The sequence below is a fragment of the Rutidosis leptorrhynchoides genome, chromosome 11 (assembly GCF_046630445.1).
Source record: "Rutidosis leptorrhynchoides isolate AG116_Rl617_1_P2 chromosome 11, CSIRO_AGI_Rlap_v1, whole genome shotgun sequence".
NCBI classification, from domain to species: Eukaryota; Viridiplantae; Streptophyta; class Magnoliopsida; order Asterales; family Asteraceae; genus Rutidosis; species Rutidosis leptorrhynchoides.
Genome location: NC_092343.1, coordinates 394,261,117 through 394,280,555, shown reverse-complemented (window position 1 = coordinate 394,280,555; position 19,439 = coordinate 394,261,117). Strand labels below are relative to the sequence as shown.

General features: G+C 38.3%; 1 pseudogene; it reads right to left on the bottom strand.

Annotated features, from left to right (window-relative positions):
- LOC139876078 (uncharacterized) overlaps positions 1-19,158 on the bottom strand; it is a 54,480-nt pseudogene extending 35,322 nt beyond the window's left edge.
- Positions 19,159-19,439: the final 281 nt, after the last annotated feature.

The window sequence follows — 19,439 nt, the reverse complement described above, 5'->3', positions numbered from 1 at the left end:
CACCTCAGTTTGCCCATCGGTATCTGGATGGTAAGCCGAGCTGAATTTTAATTTGCTCCCTTGAAGTGTAAAAAGTTCCTGCCAAAAGTTACTAAGGAATAAGGGATCACGATCACTTAAAATTGACCGGGGTATGCCGTGCAATCGAATAATCTCTTTAAGGAAAGTTTTAGCCAGGCAGTGAAGGGTCGTTTAAGGAGAATAAAGTGGCTGTACTTAGATAAGCGATCAACTACAACCCTTTAGATTTCGGTAACCCGGTGACAAAATCAAGCGAAATATCTTCCCAAATGGCACTCGGTAAGGGTAGGGGTTGTATCGTTGACATATGTCACAAGCTTGTACATATTTTTTTCACTGATTTGGTCATGCCAACCCAATAGATGTGAGTCGCTAGCTTCCTGTATGTGCGATAAAAACCCGAATGCCCCCCGGTTGGGCTGTTATGAAACTCATCGAGAAGACGGGGTATCCATGGTGAAGAAGATGAAACAACTAATCGGTTGTGGTAATACAAACGATTGTGTAGTAGAGAGTAACCTGGGTGTGAAGAGGGGTCATTTTGCAGTTCTAATATAATTTTGCTCAGTTTAGTGTCATTGTTGTAGTCAGTGGTTAACGAGTCACCTTCGAGCCATTGTGGAATCAAGATCAGAGATATCAATTCTTTACTTTCAGAGATGCGAGAGAGGGCGTCTGCTGCCCGATTTTCCTTCCTAGGTTTATAACAAATATTGAAACGGTAGCCCATCAATTTTGCTATCCAATTTTGTTGGTCAGTAGTCGTAATACGTTGTTCGAGCAAGTGCTTTAGGCTCTTCTGATCGGTACACACCGTGGAGGGAATTGGCCAAGAAATTATGGAAGAGATCTTTTTGGGATCCATAGAGACTCCTGTACCATTAATGATGTGACCCAAGTATTCAACCGAGTTGATTCCGAAACAACTCTTTTTTTGGTTGATAACTAGATCGTGAGTTTGAAGCAATGTCAGGACCGAATGTAAGAGTTCTAGATGGGTGTCCCATGTAGGACTATATACGAGGATGTCATCAAAAAAGACCAAAACGCCTTGACGAAGTAACGGGCGAAAAACTTCGTTCATAAGTGCTTGAAAAGTTGCCGGAGCGTTCGTCAGCCCGAAAGGCATTACAAGGAATTCATAATGGCCATCATGGGTACGAACACTGGCGGATCCAGTGTATTAAGAGGGGGCGCCCGCCCCCGGTGGATTTCGAAATTTTAGTGCAAATTTTTTCGGTTTTTCGATTTTGCCCCTGGTGGAAATTTTTTTTTGCCCCAAACCCTTCATATTTTGCCCCAAAACCTTCGTATTTTGCTCCAAAACCTTCAAATTTTGCTCAAAAAACTCAATATTTTGCAAAAATAAAAATTCCCTACGTTATAAAAAAAAATTCGCCCCGGTGAAAAATTTTCCTGGATCCGCCACTGGGTACGAAATGCGGTTTTCTCAATATCACACTCGCGAACTCTAACTTGGTAAAATCCCGACTTTAAGTCTATTTTTGAGAAATAAATGGAACCATGAAGCTCATCAAGTAGCTCATCATCGTCTCCCAAGAGTAAGACTCGTAATTGACCTGCTGTGCACTTGTGTTGTGGAGAATAAATCGAACCACATGTGAAACATAATCCTTTCCGTCGCCTGTCTTCCCATTCATGCTTTGTTAATTTATTTAGTGTTGACAGTAGGAGATGTGGACTGTTTGCTTGTTACAGCTTGTTGGGCCTGGCCCAATGGTGTTGTAACTTTTGGGGATGTTGATCCAGAATATGGAGTGAAGGATTTATTATAGGCCAAATAAGTAGGCCTAGGAGAGTAGCCCGTTGAGTAAGAGGAATAAGTGGGCTTAGTCTTTGTGTTTGACCTATCGCCGTAAGATGAAGATGCGGTGGCCATGGCTATGTGTCTGGAAAGTTCAATAGCTTGGTCAGATGAAGATGGATTCACGATAAAGGTGATCGGATGATCTTTATCCGAGTAGAATCCATTTGTCCTCTCACTGAAAGTGGACCATTTCATCATAGCAGATGAAGTACTAAAATTGACATCCAGTGGGGATGAGTAAAAAGCAAACCCGACGGCATTCGCTCAAGCTTATGACTAAATACTAAGAGAAATCCAACAACTAACCTAACACACTACATATCACATGGCATATCATTATTGATTTATTTAACACATGTATTCATATCTTATTTGCTCTACCTAAATTCAAGCCATTCCCATTTCTTTAACCGAACATATAACTAAATACAAAAAAGATATAAACTTGAATCATGTACCTGCAGATTATCATACTATACCACTTAATAACCGCATGTGATGACCCGAAAAATTTCGACTAATTTAAACCAATTCTCTATACGATTTATTATTTTGACACGTTAAACAAAGTCTGTTAGATTGAGTCTCAAAAATTTTAGAACTGTTTCATATATACAATTACCTTTGACTACTCTCGACGATTCATGAACAATTATATGTATGTATATATATGTACAAGTAAAAACGACTTTCCTACAGTAAAACACTATTTGCTACAGTGAAACCGTATTTGCTACAGTGCTACAGTGAAAACGACTTTGCTACAGTGATTTGCTACAGTAAAACACTATTTGCTACAGTAAACACTATGTGCATAGATTACCGAGAATTAAACAAATTAACGATCGAGAATCGGTACCCATTACCGAGGATTGATGATTTGTTTGATCAATTGCAAGGATCAAGTGTTTATTCTAAGATTGATCTACGCTCCGGATATCATCAGTTGAGAGTGAAGGAAGAAGATGTTCCTAAAACAGCGTTCAGAACCCGTTACGGTCACTATGAATTTTTAGTCATGCCTTTTGGATTGACTAATGCTCCAGCAGTATTCATGGATCTAATGAATCGCATCTGTAGACCGTATTTAGACAAATTTGTCATTGTTTTTATCGACGACATATTGATTTACTTGAAGAACAAGGAAGAACATGAGCAACACTTAAGACTGGTACTAGAGATACTCAAGAAAGAAGAATTGTACGCAAAATTTTCGAAGTGTGATTTCTGGTTACAAGAAGTACAATTTTTGGGCCATGTTGTCAGTAAACATGGAATTAAAGTTGACCCCGCCAAGATCGAAGCCATTAGTAAATGGGAAACACCGAAGACTCCAACACAAATCCTCCAATTCTTAGGTCTTGCTGGTTACTACTAAAGATTCATTCAAGATTTCTCTAGAATCGCCAAACCCTTAACTGCATTGACTCAAAAGGGAAAGAAGTATGATTGGTCCACAGAACAGGAATCCTCATTCCAGTTATTAAAGAAGAAGTTAACGTCTGCACCCATTTTGTCATTACCGGAAGGAAATGATGATTTCGTGATCTATTGTGATGCTTCACGCCAAGGTTTAGGATGTGTATTAATGCAACGCACAAAAGTCATCGCATACGCCTCACGACAACTAAAAATTCATGAAAAGAACTATACGACACACGATTTGGAACTTGGAGCAGTAGTTTTTGCACTCAAAATATGGAGACACTATCTATATGGCACCAAGTGTACAGTGTACACCGACCATAAGAGTCTTCAGCATATTTTTTATCAAAACGTATCATATAGAGGTCAAAACCTCACTGTGGAATCAATGATTAACGTGCCGCGTCAATAGCGATTTTGACGGGTCGTTACAGTTGGTATCCGAGCTTGAGGTCATAGGGAACCAGAAATTACATTAGTGTGTTTAACTGGTAATTGTTAGGATGCATTAGTGAGTCTGGACTATGACCATATCTGTTGTTACTGATTTTTGCTTATTATTTGGTCAAAAACATTATATGTGATATATTTATATGCTAACGTAATTGTTGTTTCAATTATGTGATAGATGACTTCCTCTAATCCTATCATTTTGTACGACTCGGAATCGGACACTGAATCTATTCTATCCACAACTGAAAAGGGCATTCCAAAACCTATTAAAGAAGAAATTGTGTTAGCCGGGGAATCTCAACTCCCGGTAAACCCAGAGGAGGTTCCAGCTCCACCCAGCTTTAGTTTTCCAGAGCCACAGTATCGTTGGCATGGACCCATGATCCCTGGAGTAAACGAGGATCGTCCATTTCTAAACAAATATGGACATTGGTCCAGATATACCGCCGACGGGCGGGTTGTGCCGATTACGCCTGGCAGATTTCGGTTCATGACCACCGGTACATATTCTTGCAGTTCGTCATCATATTCTCCTACACATGACTCAGACAGTTCGTCATCAGACGAGATCACTAAGGAGAAATTCCAACTTGCAATAGATAATAAAAACAACCACAATAATAAAATGTCCTTAATTATTAAAAAAGAACAGGACCATTCGATCCGTAACCACCCTTATTGTATTAAACCCACTGAGGCAACGGGTACCTCAAAACCCCAACTAAAAATAAAATACACTGCCAGAATGTCTGTCGGACCATGTGCACACAAACAATTGGCAGAGAGAACCAAATGGGAAGAAGTTTCTGATAGTTCTGAATAAACGACCTCGCAACCATAAATCTTCCATGCGCTATTTTATTGCTTATGTGTGCTACTCTATCTTGTTATGTAAAATAAGCATATGTAAAATATCAGTATTGTATGGTATTGTATTATTTTAGTTTATTAATAATAAATGCATGGAATGATTATTTGTATTATTACTACTTCTTATTATTATTATTACATAATAATGTAGTAACTCGCTATAATTTTTCATAGTGGAATATTATTAGGATTTTAGTAGTTAATTCCTTGTACTAGCTATTATGTATGAACTTAACGGGTAGGTAATACCCTAGAAATAATTATAAAATGCTAATAAGAAGAAAAGGCTTTTATAATAATCGGTTCATATTATTAATATGCTACGATTAACTATTGACAACTCATTTTACCTATAATATTCTATATGATTAAATTATATCTGTTGTGTTTATTGAAGAAACATGTCTCAAATGTCGGATGCTGAGTTTGAGCAACTAGTCGAGAAACGTGTGAATGAAAGAATTGCTGCAGCCGAGGCAGCAAAAGCAACAGCCGAAGCAGCAGCCAAAGCAGCAGCCGTAAACACAAACTCACGAAACGGATGCTCATACAAAACTTTTCAAGGATACAAACCACATACGTTTAGTGGAACCGAGGGACCAGTCGGTCTAACCCGATGGTTTGAAAAGATGGAGTCCGTTTTCAAAATCAGTAATTGTGCAAACGGAGACAAGTCAAAGTATTCTTCGTGCACGTTGCAAGATGGTGCACTTACTTGGTGGAACAATTATGCTAAAGCAGAAGGAATAGATACGGCATATGATATCTCTTGGGAAGAACTGAAAAAGATGCTAATCGAGGAGTACTGTCCTCGAAACGAGATCAGAAAAATGGAATCTGAGTTACGTAATCTGAAGGTTATCGGCGCGAATCTCAATAACTATGAAAAGCGTTTCATGGAACTAGCCTTGTTGTGTCCCGAATTGGTGCCAAACGAGAAACGAAAGATAGAAATGTATATTGACGGTTTATCGATCAATATCAAAGGAAATGTTACATCGTCCAAACCAAATACGATGCAGGAAGCCATGACAATGGCACACCAACTCATGGACCAGATCACAGAGAGTTCGATTAAGGCACCAATTACCGAAGTCAAGACAACTGAAGGAAAGAGGAAATGGGAAGACTATAAGGGCAAAAGTACTCATCTGAAGAAACAAGAAACTTTTAAAGGTAAACAAGATGGGGCAACTGCAAGTCCAAACTATAAGGGACCTCATCCGTTCTGCAAAAGATGTTACACACATCATGCAGGCTATTGCCAAGTGGTCTGTGATAAGTGCAACAAGAAAGGACATGTGGCGAAAGATTGTTATGCCACCGTTTCTGAAGTAAAGACAAAATCGACCGATGTCAAGAAATGTTATGGATGCGGGAAGTCTGGTCACTTTATAAATCAATGCCCTGATAAGGAGAAGAACAAAGAACCCGCACGTGGGAGGGCATTTAATGTTAGTGCCAGTAAAGCACGTGAGGATCCTAATCTTGTCACGGGTACGTTTACCGTTAATAATCAACTAGCTTCTATTATGTTTGATACGGGTGCTGATAGAAGTTATATGTGTAAAGACTTTAGTTTTAAACTAAAATGTGCATCATTACCTCTAGACGATAAATATACTATTGAATTAGCTAATGGTAAACTGATAAAAGCCGATAAAATTTGCCATGGTTGCGAAATGAATCTCGCTGGTGAAACCTTCAAAATTGATTTGATACCCGTAGAATTAGGAAGTTTTGATGTAATCGTTGGCATGGACTGGATGTCCAAAACAAGAGCGGAAGTTGTTTGCGCTGAGAAAGCAATCCGCATCCCTCGTAAGGATGAAACGTCATTAATGATTTATGGGGAGAAGAACAACTCAAAACTGAACTTTATCAGCTGTATGAAGGCCCAGAAACTTATAAGAAAAGGTTGTTATGCTATTCTGGCACACGTAAAGAAGATCGATACTGAAGAAAGAAGCATTGATGACATGCCGGTTGTAAGAGAATATCCCGGAGTATTTCCAAAAGAATTACCGGGGCTACCTCCACTCAGATGTGTAGAATTCCAGATTGATCTCATACCAGGAGCTACACCTGTAGCCCGATCTCCATATAGACTTGCACCTTCAGAAATGAAAGAATTACAAGACCAGTTGCAAGAATTATCGGACCGTGGATTTATTCGTCCTAGTTTTTCACCTTGGGGTGCTCCTATTCTGTTCGTCAAGAAGAAGGATGGATCTATGAGAATGTGCATAGATTACCGAGAATTAAACAAATTAACGATCAAGAATCGGTACCCATTACCGAGGATTGATGATTTGTTTGATCAATTGCAAGGATCAAGTGTTTATTCTAAGATTGATCTACGCTCCGGATATCATCAGTTGAGAGTGAAGGAAGAAGATGTTCCTAAAACAGCTTTCAGAACCCGTTACGGTCACTATGAATTTTTAGTCATGCCTTTTGGATTGACTAATGCTCCAGCAGTATTCATGGATCTAATGAATCGCATCTGTAGACCGTATTTAGACAAATTTGTCATTGTTTTTATCGACGACATATTGATTTACTCGAAGAACAAGGAAGAACATGAGCAACACTTAAGACTGGTACTAGAGATACTCAAGAAAGAAGAATTGTACGCAAAATTTTCGAAGTGTGATTTCTGGTTACAAGAAGTACAATTTTTGGGCCATGTTGTCAGTAAACATGGAATTAAAGTTGACCCCGCCAAGATCGAAGCCATTAGTAAATGGGAAACACCGAAGACTCCAACACAAATCCGCCAATTCTTAGGTCTTGCTGGTTACTACTAAAGATTCATTCAAGATTTCTCTAGAATCGCCAAACCCTTAACTGCATTGACTCAAAAGGGAAAGAAGTATGATTGGTCCACAGAACAGGAATCCTCATTCCAGTTATTAAAGAAGAAGTTAACGTCTGCACCCATTTTGTCATTACCGGAAGGAAATGATGATTTCGTGATCTATTGTGATGCTTCACGCCAAGGTTTAGGATGTGTATTAATGCAACGCACAAAAGTCATCGCATACGCCTCACGACAACTAAAAATTCATGAAAAGAACTATACGACGCACGATTTGGAACTTGGAGCAGTAGTTTTTGCACTCAAAATATGGAGACACTATCTATATGGCACCAAGTGTACAGTGTACACCGACCATAAGAGTCTTCAGCATATTTTTGATCAAAAACAACTCAATATGAGGCAACGTCGCTGGGTAGAGTTGTTAAACGATTACGATTGTGAAATCCGTTACCACCCCGGAAAGGCTAATGTTGTAGCTGATGCCCTAAGTCGAAAAGAAAGAGTAAAACCTCTTAGGGTCCGAGCTTTGAATATTACAATTCGTACTGATCTCACAAAGCAAATTCAAGCAACACAGTTAGAGGCTTTAAAAGAAGAAAATGAAAAAGGCGAAATGAGCAGAGGGTTAGAAAAACAGCTTGAAGTAAAAGCCGATGGAACCCTGTATTTTGCTGATAGGATATGGGTAGCAAAACATGGTAATCTAAGGCAACTAGTACTAGATGAAGCACACAAAACGAGGTACTCAATTCACCCAGGAAACGGGAAAATGTACCACGATCTCAAGAAGTTTTATTGGTGGCCTAATATGAAGACAGAAATTGCTACTTATGTAAGCAAATGTTTGACGTGTGCAAAGGTCAAAGCTGAGCACCAAAAGCCGTCAGGATTACTGCAACAACCAGAAATTCCGCAGTGGAAATGGGAAAGAATAACTATGGATTTCATTACGAAATTGCCAAGGACTGCAAGTAGTCATGATACTATTTGGGTGATAGTTGATCGTCTAACTAAATCAGCTCACTTTCTACCAATAAAGGAGACAGACAGTATCGAGAAATTAGCACGCCTATATTTGAAGGAAGTAGTTTCCAGGCATGGTGTACCCATCTCTATCATATCTGATCGCGACACCCGATTCACATCACGTTTCTGGCAGTCATTACAAAAAGCATTGGGAACTCGATTAGATATGAGCACCGCTTATCACCCACAGACAGATGGTCAAAGTGAAAGAACAATACAAACATTAGAAGACATGTTACGGGCATGCGTGATTGACTTTGGAACCAGTTGGGATCGACACTTACCGTTGGCAGAATTTTCATACAATAACAGCTATCATACGAGCATCAACGCAGCGCCATTTGAAGCACTTTACGGTAGAAAGTGCAGATCTCCTATATGTTGGAGTGAAGTAGGAGAAAGACAACTTACTGGACCAGAAATTATTCACGAAACCACCGAAAAGATCATTCAAATACAACAACGATTGAAAACGGCCATGAGTCGCCAAAAGAGTTATGCTGATGTAAGAAGAAAACCGCTAGAATTTCAAGTGGGCGACAAAGTCATGTTGAAAGTGTCACCCTGGAAAGGCGTTGTACGATTCGGTAAACGAGGAAAGCTAAGTCCTAGGTACGTAGGACCCTTTGAAATCACCGAAAGAATTGGAGCAGTTGCTTATCGATTAAAGCTACCGCAAGAACTTAGTAGTGTTCACGACACATTTCACGTGTCAAATTTGAAGAAATGTTTAGCTGAAGAGGATGTCGTAATTCCTCTTGACGAAATACGAATCAATGATAAACTCCATTTTGTCGAAGAACCTGTTGAAATCATGGACCGTGAGGTCAAACAATTAAAACAAAGCAAAATACCGATAGTTAGGGTTCGTTGGAACGCAAGACGAGGACCCGAGTTTACTTGGGAACGTGAAGATCAAATGAAGCAAAAGTATCCACATTTGTTCACTGATATCGCTCATGAAACAGGTACTACTCAAAATTTCGGGACGAAATTTTCTTTAACGGGGAGGTACTGTGATGACCCGAAAAATTTCGACTAATTTAAACCAATTCTCTATACGATTTATTATTTTGACACGTTAAACAAAGTCTGTTAGATTGAGTCTCAAAAATTTTAGAACTGTTTCATATATACAATTACCTTTGACTACTCTCGACGATTCATGAACAATTATATGTATGTATATATATGTACAAGTAAAAACGACTTTCCTACAGTAAAACACTATTTGCTACAGTAAAACACTATTTGCTACAGTGAAACCGTATTTGCTACAGTGCTACAGTGAAAACGACTTTGCTACAGTGATTTGCAACAGTAAAACACTATTGCTACAGTAAACACTATTTGCTACAGTAACACTATTTGCTACAATAAAACACTATTTGCTACAGTAAATACTATTTTGATGTCGACGAACTAGCAAACAAAACGGGAAAGGCGGCCATGCGATCGCATGGCAAAAACACTGAAAACTCATGCGATCGCATGAGCTACAGTAAATCGAAAAGTACTATAAAAAGGCCAGTTTGTTCGACGAAATACTTCACAATATATTTTCTTATGTAATATAAATTTTAATTTATAATTATAATTATAATTATAATTTTAATTTAAGTTAATAATAATAAAGTATATTCGAGGGTGTTTTAATTCGGGTTTCAAACCGCTTTAAGCTAAGGAAATATTGGGTATTGTTTGGGGTATTGTTCTTGAATCCAAGGCCAACCATACAGTCATCTACCGTCATTACGTCTACGCAATTTGCCTACAATATTGAGTCTCAATATTGAACTGTGAGTTTATAGTCTCCCTTTTTAAATACTTTAAATATTTTTGGGCTGAGAATGCATGCAATTTATTTTAAACGCGATAAGACACAAGTACATACTAAATTCTACACTGAGTTAAACCGAAAATCCCTTAGCTTTGGTAACTAGTAGCTGCCAGTACATAGGATATGGACTGGTGGGCGCGAATAATTGTATATGGATCCATAGGGCTTGACATCCCCGTCCGAGCTAGAGCGCTAGCCTTTTAACGGACGTATGTTATTTGAGTTTAAGACACGTTGGTTTGCGTGTATTAAAACGAATGGGGTAATTATCACTATAGCGTTAAGTTTAGTTACCAGGGTGCTCTGTTACGTAGAATCTATTGATAAACTTTTGATGAAATCTTGTGGTCTATCTTTATACATGTTTATGACTCGAGCAATTAAACCTATAACTCACCAACATTCGTGTTGACTTTTTTTAGCATGTTTTATTCTCAGGTCCTTAGAATGCTTCCGCTGTGATGTGCTTGTTGCCTGCATGGAGTCTCTCATGCTTTGTACAAAGTTTATTGCATTCAAAATAAAACTGCGTTGTGTAATAAATAATTGGACTGTGATGTCAACCTGTAAATTAAAGACTTATGTATTTCGGGGTTTTGCTTATACCTAAGCACTCGCCCACATGTTTATAACTTTCTATGTTTAGAAAGTCACTTATTTTAATGAATGCAATATTTTATCAAAACGTATCATATAGAGGTCAAAACCTCACTGTGGAATCAATGATTAACGTGCCGCGTCAATAGTGATTTTGACGGGTCGTTACAGTTGGTATCCGAGCTTGAGGTCATAGGGAACCAGAAATTACATTAGTGTGTTTAACTGGTAATTGTTAGGATGCATTAGTGAGTCTGGACTATGACCATATCTGTTGTTACTGATTTTTGCTTATTATTTGGTCAAAAACATTATATGTGATATATTTATATGCTAACGTAATTGTTGTTTCAATTATGTGATAGATGACTTCCTCTAATCCTATCATTTTGTACGACTCGGAATCGGACACTGAATCTATTCTATCCACAACTGAAAAGGGCATTCCAATACCTATTAAAGAAGAAATTGTGTTAGCCGGGGAATCTCAACTCCCGGTAAACCCAGAGGAGGTTCCAGCTCCACCCAGCTTTAGTTTTCCAGAGCCACAGTATCGTTGGCATGGACCCATGATCCCTGGAGTAAACGAGGATCATCCATTTCTAAACAAATATGGACATTGGTCCAGATATACCGCCGACGGGCGGGTTGTGCCGATTACGCCTGGCAGATTTCGGTTCATGACCACCGGTACATATTCTTGCAGTTCGTCATCATATTCTCCTACACATGACTCAGACAGTTCGTCATCAGACGAGATCACTAAGGAGAAATTCCAACTTGCAATAGATAATAAAAACAACCACAATAATAAAATGTCCTTAATTATTAAAAAAGAACAGGACCATTCGATCCGTAACCACCCTTATTGTATTAAACCCACTGAGGCAACGGGTACCTCAAAACCCCAACTAAAAATAAAATACACTGCCAGAATGTCTGTCGGACCATGTGCACACAAACAATTGGCAGAGAGAACCAAATGGGAAGAAGTTTCTGATAGTTCTGAATAAACGACCTCGCAACCATAAATCTTCCATGCGCTATTTTATTGCTTATGTGTGCTACTCTATCTTGTTATGTAAAATAAGCATATGTAAAATATCAGTATTGTATGGTATTGTATTATTTTGGTTTATTAATAATAAATGCATGGAATGATTATTTGTATTATTACTACTTATTATTATTATTATTATTATTACATAATAATGTAGTAACTCGCTATAATTTTTCATAGTGGAATATTATTAGGATTTTAGTAGTTAATTCCTTGTACTAGCTATTATGTATGAACTTAACGGGTAGGTAATACCCTAGAAATAATTATAAAATGCTAATAAGAAGAAAAGGCTTTTATAATAATCGGTTCATATTATTAATATGCTACGATTAACTATTGACAACTCATTTTACCTATAATATTCTATATGATTAAATTATATCTGTTGTGTTTATTGAAGAAACATGTCTCAAATGTCGGATGCTGAGTTTGAGCAACTAGTCGAGAAATGTGTGAATGAAAGAATTGCTGCAGCCGAGGCAGCAAAAGCAACAGCCGAAGCAGCAGCCAAAGCAGCAGCCGTAAACACAAACTCACGAAACGGATGCTCATACAAAACTTTTCAAGGATACAAACCACAGACGTTTAGTGGAACCGAGGGACCAGTCGGTCTAACCCGATGGTTTGAAAAGATGGAGTCCGTTTTCAAAATCAGTAATTGTGCGAACGGAGAAAAGTCAAAGTATGCTTCGTGCACGTTGCAAGATGGTGCACTTACTTGGTGGAACAATTATGCTAAAGCAGAAGGAATAGATACGGCATATGATATCTCTTGGGAAGAACTGAAAAAGATGCTAATCGAGGAGTACTGTCCTCGAAATGAGATCAGAAAAATGGAATCTGAGTTACGTAATCTGAAGGTTATCGGCGCGAATCTCAATAACTATGAAAAGCGTTTCATGGAACTAGCCTTGTTGTGTCCCGAATTGGTGCCAAACGAGAAACGAAAGATAGAAATGTATATTGACGGTTTATCGATCAATATCAAAGGAAATGTTACATCGTCCAAACCAAATACGATGCAGGAAGCCATGACAATGGCACACCAACTCATGGACCAGATCACAGAGAGTTCGATTAAGGCACCAATTACCGAAGTCAAGACAACTGAAGGAAAGTGGAAATGGGAAGACTATAAGGGCAAAAGTACTCATCTGAAGAAACAAGAAACTTTTAAAGGTAAACAAGATGGGGCAACTGCAAGTCCAAACTATAAGGGACCTCATCCGTTCTGCAAAAGATGTTACACACATCATGCAGGCTATTGCCAAGTGGTCTGTGATAAGTGCAACAAGAAAGGACATGTGGCGAAAGATTGTTATGCCACCGTTTCTGAAGTAAAGACAAAATCGACCGATGTCAAGAAATGTTATGGATGCGGGAAGTCTGGTCACTTTATAAATCAATGCCCTGATAAGGAGAAGAACAAAGAACCCGCACGTGGGAGGGCATTTAATGTTAGTGCCAGTAAAGCACGTGAGGATCCTAATCTTGTCACGGGTACGTTTACCGTTAATAATCAACTAGCTTCTATTATGTTTGATACGGGTGCTGATAGAAGTTATATGTGTAAAGACTTTAGTTTTAAACTAAAATGTGCATCATTACCTCTAGACGATAAATATACTATTGAATTAGCTAATGGTAAACTGATAAAAGCCGATAAAATTTGCCATGGTTGCGAAATGAATCTCGCTGGTGAAACCTTCAAAATTGATTTGATACCCGTAGAATTAGGAAGTTTTGATGTAATCGTTGGCATGGACTGGATGTCCAAAACAAGAGCGGAAGTTGTTTGCGCTGAGAAAGCAATCCGCATCCCTCGTAAGGATGAAACGTCATTAATGATTTATGGGGAGAAGAACAACTCAAAACTGAACTTTATCAGCTGTATGAAGGCCCAGAAACTTATAAGAAAAGGTTGTTATGCTATTCTGGCACACGTAAAGAAGATCGATACTGAAGAAAGAAGCATTGATGACATGCCGGTTGTAAGAGAATATCCCGGAGTATTTCCAAAAGAATTACCGGGGCTACCTCCACTCAGATGTGTAGAATTCCAGATTGATCTCATACCAGGAGCTGCACCTGTAGCCCGATCTCCATATAGACTTGCACCTTCAGAAATGCAAGAATTACAAGACCAGTTGCAAGAATTATCGGACCGTGGATTTATTCGTCCTAGTTTTTCACCTTGGGGTGCTCCTATTCTGTTCGTCAAGAAGAAGGATGGATCAATGAGAATGTGCATAGATTACCGAGAATTAAACAAATTAACGATCAAGAATCGGTACCCATTACCGAGGATTGATGATTTGTTTGATCAATTGCAAGGATCAAGTGTTTATTCTAAGATTGATCTACTCTCCGGATATCATCAGTTGAGAGTGAAGGAAGAAGATGTTCCTAAAACAGCGTTCAGAACCCGTTACGGTCACTATGAATTTTTAGTCATGCCTTTTGGATTGACTAATGCTCCAGCAGTATTCATGGATCTAATGAATCGCATCTGTAGACCGTATTTAGACAAATTTGTCATTGTTTTTATCGACGACATATTGATTTACTCGAAGAACAAGGAAGAACATGAGCAACACTTAAGACTGGTACTAGAGATACTCAAGAAAGAAGAATTGTACGCAAAATTTTCGAAGTGTGATTTCTGGTTACAAGAAGTACAATTTTTGGGCCATGTTGTCAGTAAACATGGAATTAAAGTTGACCCCGCCAAGATCGAAGCCATTAGTAAATGGGAAACACCGAAGACTCCAACACAAATCCGCCAATTCTTAGGTCTTGCTGGTTACTACTAAAGATTCATTCAAGATTTCTCTAGAATCGCCAAACCCTTAACTGCATTGACTCAAAAGGGAAAGAAGTATGATTGGTCCACAGAACAGGAATCCTCATTCCAGTTATTAAAGAAGAAGTTAACGTCTGCACCCATTTTGTCATTACCGGAAGGAAATGATGATTTCGTGATCTATTGTGATGCTTCACGCCAAGGTTTAGGATGTGTATTAATGCAACGCACAAAAGTCATCGCATACGCCTCACGACAACTAAAAATTCATGAAAAGAACTATACGACGCACGATTTGGAACTTGGAGCAGTAGTTTTTGCACTCAAAATATGGAGACACTATCTATATGGCACCAAGTGTACAGTGTACACCGACCATAAGAGTCTTCAGCATATTTTTGATCAAAAACAACTCAATATGAGGCAACGTCGCTGGGTAGAGTTGTTAAACGATTACGATTGTGAAATCCGTTACCACCCCGGAAAGGCTAATGTTGTAGCTGATGCCCTAAGTCGAAAAGAAAGAGTAAAACCTCTTAGGGTCCGAGCTTTGAATATTACAATTCGTACTGATCTCACAAAGCAAATTCAAGCAACACAGTTAGAGGCTTTAAAAGAAGAAAATGAAAAAGGCAAAATGAGCAGAGGGTTAGAAAAACAGCTTGAAGTAAAAGCCGATGGAACCCTGTATTTTGCTGATAGGATATGGGTAGCAAAACATGGTAATCTAAGGCAACTAGTACTAGATGAAGCACACAAAACGAGGTACTCAATTCACCCAGGAAACGGGAAAATGTACCACGATCTCAAGAAGTTTTATTGGTGGCCTAATATGAAGACAGAAATTGCTACTTATGTAAGCAAATGTTTGACGTGTGCAAAGGTCAAAGCTGAGCACCAAAAGCCGTCAGGATTACTGCAACAACCAGAAATTCCGCAGTGGAAATGGGAAAGAATAACTATGGATTTCATTACGAAATTGCCAAGGACTGCAAGTAGTCATGATACTATTTGGGTGATAGTTGATCGTCTAACTAAATCAGCTCACTTTCTACCAATAAAGGAGACAGACAGTATGGAGAAATTAGCACGCCTATATTTGAAGGAAGTAGTTTCCAGGCATGGTGTACCCATCTCTATCATATCTGATCGCGACACCCGATTCACATCACGTTTCTGGCAGTCATTACAAAAAGCATTGGGAACTCGATTAGATATGAGCACCGCTTATCACCCACAGACAGATGGTCAAAGTGAAAGAACAATACAAACATTAGAAGACATGTTACGGGCATGCGTGATTGACTTTGGAACCAGTTGGGATCGACACTTACCGTTGGCAGAATTTTCATACAATAACAGCTATCATACGAGCATCAACGCAGCGCCATTTGAAGCACTTTACGGTAGAAAGTGCAGATCTCCTATATGTTGGAGTGAAGTAGGAGAAAGACAACTTACTGGACCAGAAATTATTCACGAAACCACCGAAAAGATCATTCAAATACAACAGCGATTGAAAACGGCCATGAGTCGCCAAAAGAGTTATGCTGATGTAAGAAGAAAACCGCTAGAATTTCAAGTGGGCGACAAAGTCATGTTGAAAGTGTCACCCTGGAAAGGCGTTGTACGATTCGGTAAACGAGGAAAGCTAAGTCCTAGGTACGTAGGACCCTTTGAAATCACCGAAAGAATTGGAGCAGTTGCTTATCGATTAAAGCTACCGCAAGAACTTAGTAGTGTTCACGACACATTTCACGTGTCAAATTTGAAGAAATGTTTAGCTGAAGAGGATGTCGTAATTCCTCTTGACGAAATACGAATCAATGACAAACTCCATTTTGTCGAAGAACCTGTTGAAATCATGGACCGTGAGGTCAAACAATTAAAACAAAGAAAAATACCGATAGTTAGGGTTCGTTGGAACGCAAGACGAGGACCCGAGTTTACTTGGGAACGTGAAGATCAAATGAAGCAAAAGTATCCACATTTGTTCACTGATATCGCTCATGAAACAGGTACTACTCAAAATTTCGGGACGAAATTTTCTTTAACGGGGAGGTACTGTGATGACCCGAAAAATTTCGACTAATTTAAACCAATTCTCTATACGATTTATTATTTTGACACGTTAAACAAAGTCTGTTAGATTGAGTCTCAAAAATTTTAGAACTGTTTCATATATACAATTACCTTTGACTACTCTCGACGATTCATGAACAATTATATGTATGTATATATATGTACAAGTAAAAACGACTTTCCTACAGTAAAACACTATTTGCTACAGTAAAACACTATTTGCTACAGTGAAACCGTATTTGCTACAGTGCTACAGTGAAAACGACTTTGCTACAGTGATTTGCAACAGTAAAACACTATTGCTACAGTAAACACTATTTGCTACAGTACACTATTTGCTACAATAAAACACTATTTGCTACAGTAAATACTATTTTGATGTCGACGAACTAGCAAACAAAACGGGGAAGGCGGCCATGCGATCGCATGGCAAAAACACTGAAAACTCATGCGATCGCATGAGCTACAGTAAATCGAAAAGTACTATAAAAAGGCCAGTTTGTTCGACGAAATACTTCACAATATATTTTCTTATGTAATATAAATTTTAATTTATAATTATAATTATAATTTTAATTTAAGTTAATAATAATAAAGTATATTCGAGGGTGTTTTAATTCGGGTTTCAAACCGCTTTAAGCTAAGGAAATATTGGGTATTGTTTGGGGTATTGTTCTTGAATCCAAGGCCAACCATACAGTCATCTACCGTCATTACTTCTACGCAATTTGCCTACAATATTGAGTCTCAATATTGAACTGTGAGTTTATAGTCTCCCTTTTTAAATACTTTAAATATTTTTGGGCTGAGAATGCATGCAATTTATTTTAAACGCGATAAGACACAAGTACATACTAAATTCTACACTGAGTTAAACCGAAAATCCCTTAGCTTTGGTAACTAGTAGCTGCCAGTACATAGGATATGGACTGGTGGGCGCGAATAATTGTATATGGATCCATAGGGCTTGACATCCCCGTCCGAGCTAGAGCGCTAGCCTTTTAACGGACGTATGTTATTTGAGTTTAAGACACGTTGGTTTGCGTGTATTAAAACGAATGGGGTAATTATCACTATAGCGTTAAGTTTAGTTACCAGGGTGCTCTGTTACGTAGAATCTATTGATAAACTTTTGATGAAATCTTGTGGTCTATCTTTATACATGTTTATGACTCGAGCAATTAAACCTATAACTCACCAACATTCGTGTTGACTTTTTTTAGCATGTTTTATTCTCAGGTCCTTAGAATGCTTCCGCTGTGATGTGCTTGTTGCCTGCATGGAGTCTCTCATGCTTTGTACAAAGTTTATTGCATTCAAAATAAAACTGCGTTGTGTAATAAATAATTGGACTGTGATGTCAACCTGTAAATTAAAGACTTATGTATTTCGGGGTTTTGCTTATACCTAAGCACTCGCCCACATGTTTATAACTTTCTATGTTTAGAAAGTCACTTATTTTAATGAATGCAATATTTTATCAAAACGTATCATATAGAGGTCAAAACCTCACTGTGGAATCAATGATTAACGTGCCGCGTCAATAGCGATTTTGACGGGTCGTTACACCGCATAACAAAAAACCAAAAAAAACTAAGTTCCTATGATTCTATACTAATCAGGCATAATTACAAACTCTACAAAAGTTTAATTCACCTAGTCATGTCAAACTAGCCAATCACACAAACACATTATTATAAAAACATAACAGTTTAAAATAATAATCATACAGTATAATATAATACAAGTCTCCAAATCTTTTTAATCTATACTAATTTAACAAATTAACAAAGTCTGTAACAGTTTTATTTTACCTAATCTAAATCAGACTAACCTATACAACTTGCATGAGCACATGCAATATACCTAATGTCATCACCAACCTGAATCCAAGACCGGCAAAACAGGGTGTTACGTCCGGTACCGTAAAACGTCCACGTGGCAGCTCGGCGCTGTTCACTACTCAAATCATCAGCACCGATCGACGATGCAGACGTCACGTCAGCATCTGAATTTCTTCCGCAAGAGCTCGTCGTCTGACAGCATCATTTTTTTCATTTTCAATTTCTCTTCGACGGAACGAAAACTTCGGTTTAGAAGACGGAGATGACGGCGGAGACTGACGGTGGTGGTGGTTATGGTGACGTGGACAACGGCGGAGATGGAAAATGAACCAGAGGAAAATTGATTAAATGAAAATTAATAAACGGTTAATTGAGGTTGATGTGAAAATTGATCGGTGTAGGTTTCAGAAGACGGGAATTATACGGCTGCTTGCGCCGGAGGTTAATTCTTCTACCTGTACCGTTGATGATCCTAATTCCATGGTGGAGGAAACAAATGTGAAGTTGTGTTTGTAAAGATGAAAATGGGGGTGTGACAAGCATTTATAATTTGAACCAGTCGTCTATGTAAAATAATAGTTTTAATAACGACTTTTAATTTTTAGACTAAAAAAATTGTTAACCTTGAACGATTTTTCTAAGGACGAGTTTTATACTTTAAAATTAAGACAAAATTATAGGATAGGATTACCCTTAAAACTCTTTTTTTACTTGGTTGGTCCCATAATATGTAGTAGTTACGTGGTTGGAACGAATATTAAAA